Source organism: Phlebotomus papatasi, chromosome 2 (assembly GCF_024763615.1).
Source record: "Phlebotomus papatasi isolate M1 chromosome 2, Ppap_2.1, whole genome shotgun sequence".
Classification (NCBI taxonomy): Eukaryota; Metazoa; Arthropoda; class Insecta; order Diptera; family Psychodidae; genus Phlebotomus; species Phlebotomus papatasi.
In genome coordinates this window covers 91251260-91254687 of record NC_077223.1, presented here as the reverse complement: position 1 = coordinate 91254687, position 3428 = coordinate 91251260, and positions in this window count along the sequence as shown.

Sequence of the window (3428 nt, the reverse complement as noted above, 5' to 3'; positions counted from 1 at the left end):
AGTTTTTCATCTCAACTCTGTAAAATGTGTCTTGGGAGAATTTGGCAGAAATTCATGTACGTATCCATTGCTTCCATGGATATGTCCAATCAAGGGGGAGATATTTGGGTGAAAATGTGTACAACACTTCCAGGCACTTCTACGATTTGTATGGAAGAGTCCTTCGCACTTCCAAAATTTCACAATAGCATTGAACAGACTGGGCCATTGCTCTTTTAATCGATTTTCAAAGAAGCAATGGAGAAGTGATATGACAACTTCATTTTTTCGATTAGATAATTCACTGAGAACAGCGCCATCTAGTGTAAGTAAAATGTCCAAGGCGGGAAATATTTTCAGTTGTTCAAAACAATGTAATTCACATTATTCACATATATTTTATACTAAACTTTAATTTCACTAAGCCTAGACTCATTTTAAATGTATTTCAAAAGTTTTCACAAGAGTTTTATGAGTAAAATTTACTTTGTTTTGATTTTTCCTGGCATCAGCTGATTTCGATGATGATCGATGAAATTTCGAACAGTGAATTCAAATAGAGAATGTTAACGGACTATGTAATATGAAAGTGTCAAGAAAAAGCAATTGACCGGGCAATTGCTTTTTGCTTTTTGTTCAAGGTATTTAAATTTGGCTAATTTTACTAAAATATCATTTTCTTTTTACAGAATATTGTCTCAGAGAACGGAAAAAGATCAAATTGATGCAAAAATTGGTTTGATGCCGCAATTTTTTGAATATTTTTTCTACGTGTAAAAAAGCAATGACCATGTAAAAAAGCCCAGTCTTTTCGATGTGAATAACTCTCGAAAATGTGGCAATACTTCCAGCACTTCTTGCACTTCATACACTTCTCATACTTAGAAATCAATAATTTATTTAATCTGATGAACATTCTAATTAAAAAAAACTTTTAAAAAAATCTCAAGAAATTAATTTTTACACTTTTTTTTTAAAAAATTTTCTTATATTTTGATTTTCCAGCGCCAGATGAAAGGGTATCAAATATTTTGAATTTTCCTAAGAGACGAGTGGAGCTACTTTTGGAAAATAGAGTCTAAAAAATACGTAATTTTGTTTGTAATTATTGAAACTGTGCTGTAAAGTCTGCAGAGTCTAAAAGTACTAGTGCAACAACTAGTTCAGCACTTCACACGTACCTTAACTTTTTATTAAGCTTGATTCTCACTCTGGTTTCAAAATCCATTAAAATTAAAAGAAACGGTTTTTGATGATTTAATAATAATCAATTTTTGCAATAAGCTTGACTATTTTTTCTAGATCTTTTTCGTTATTGTTGTATTACATCAATTTCTCATCACCTGTCGACAATCGATCCAGAGAAGGTTCTTCATCGCAATATAAGGGAAGTGTACCACGGATCGGAATGTTAAGAGACATATTTATTTGAAAATATGAGAGCCAAAATACTAATTTGGTAATTTTTCGTATGCCAGTTGATGTGAACCATTTAACTATTTCCGTGTATTTACACATTTTTTATTTATGAAAATTACTAATATATCGGTTTAAATTTAAATGCACGGGTGCAGTGTGTTCCACGGTCGGAATTGGGTGAGCCACGGATCGGCAGACATTTTTGTTGAGGATTCTTATGCTTTCTTGGCATCCAAATCACTCTACAAGGCTTCAGTGAAGCTTTTTCGTCACCTTTACACTGTGTACTGTATATTCACAAGAAAACTTCTAAAATTGTCTAACTTAATGTAATACTCACTGGTAAATAGTTCTTTCTGTGTGCAATTTTCCAAGAAAACAAGTGTGTCGATCCGAGGAACAAGTGAAACAAAACGTACTTGTTCGCAAAAAATAATTTATTTTCCATTTTTATTGTCAACATAAATAAAAAGGTGCACTGATAGTAAAATTAGAATCACTAAGTATTAATTTTTTAATTAACACAGTTTTGTAAATCATTTCAATCAAACATAATTTCTCATATTCTCCCAAATTCTCATGTGAAATTTTAAGAAAGTGATGATTGTCGTATTTCTAGCTAAGACTCTGATACAGTGGTTTAATAAATGAGGCAATTAATAACAATTTAATTAGAAACTGGATTAGAAAATTGGTTCTGTAGATTATATATGAACCAACATAATGCATTTAGTTCAAAATCATTGCTAAAATGCAGCGAATAATTTTCAAAAAGACATTTTATTTCGGGATTCCGATACGCGGGATAGCCTTTCGATTCAAGGAACACTGACGATCGCTGGTACCTTATCAGGAGAAAAAGCCAGTGATAAGCCTAGATCAGCTTATAGAGGTGTGATTCCTTCGTTGCAAAATCGGATTGTGGCAAACTCGAACGATATTTATACATAAAATTGTATGAGAAATGCATCAAAGTGTCTGAAAATCTTTAAAGTCGATTATCTCGGAAACTATGCGACATAGAGGCCTCAAACTTTACATCCATTTGGAGCCTCTTTCAGGCCTGATATGTGCAAAATTTCACTGGAAAAAATTTCGCAACCCGCGAAAAATTTCGCGAACCCGCGAAAAATTTCTCGGCCCGCGAAAATCCGCGAAAAATTTCGCGACCCGCTAAAATCCTCGAAAAATTTTGCGACCCGCGAAAATCCGCGAAAAATTTCGCGGCCCGCGAAAATCCGCAAAAACATTCGCGACCCGCGAAAATACGCTGGTAATATAAACATATATAGGGGAAAGTCGTCTGCCTTCAAACGAAAAATGGAGTTCCAAATTTAAGATTTTTTTCTGAAGAATCCACAAAATGGATTTTATTTTCTACTACACCAAAAAATTCTGTTGTTCATTCGGCGTATATGATTACCTCATTTAGCACTTGCAACTTGCAAGTCCTCAGTTTTTCCTTCTGAGGAAATTAAAAAAGTGATGTCGATTTGTATGAAGGGTATGAAGGCAGCTGGCATAGTCTGCCTTCATACGCGAGGCAGCTGTCTTTAAATGTTTTTTTTTCACTGAGAATATGAATCAATAAAACTAAATGGGCTATAAATGATTAGATTGAAGCCTAACGCACTCACTAAAATCATCACTGCAGTCAAAAGACATTAAACAATAACTTTTCTTCACATTTTTCTGAAGGACTGTTTTGCACTTGAAAATTTGGAAGAAAAAGCCATTGAAGTTGAAAATTGTCAACTTGAAACATCCCGGCCGGAGCAAGATAGCAGGTTATAAGTATTTGTATGACGTTCGTCAGAGAAAAGTAGGAGTTCGATTTCACATGTTTTGATGTATGGAAAGATAGGATTTAAAGGCACACGACATTAGCATTTAAAGGCTGCTGCAGGGTGATATTTTCAAATTTTTGCCACCCACAAAAATTGTGTCATCTGAACCAAAATGTATTAACAGAAATATTAAGCCTGATTAACCTTCTATGTGTCACAATGGAAGATTTATTTGTAAAATGA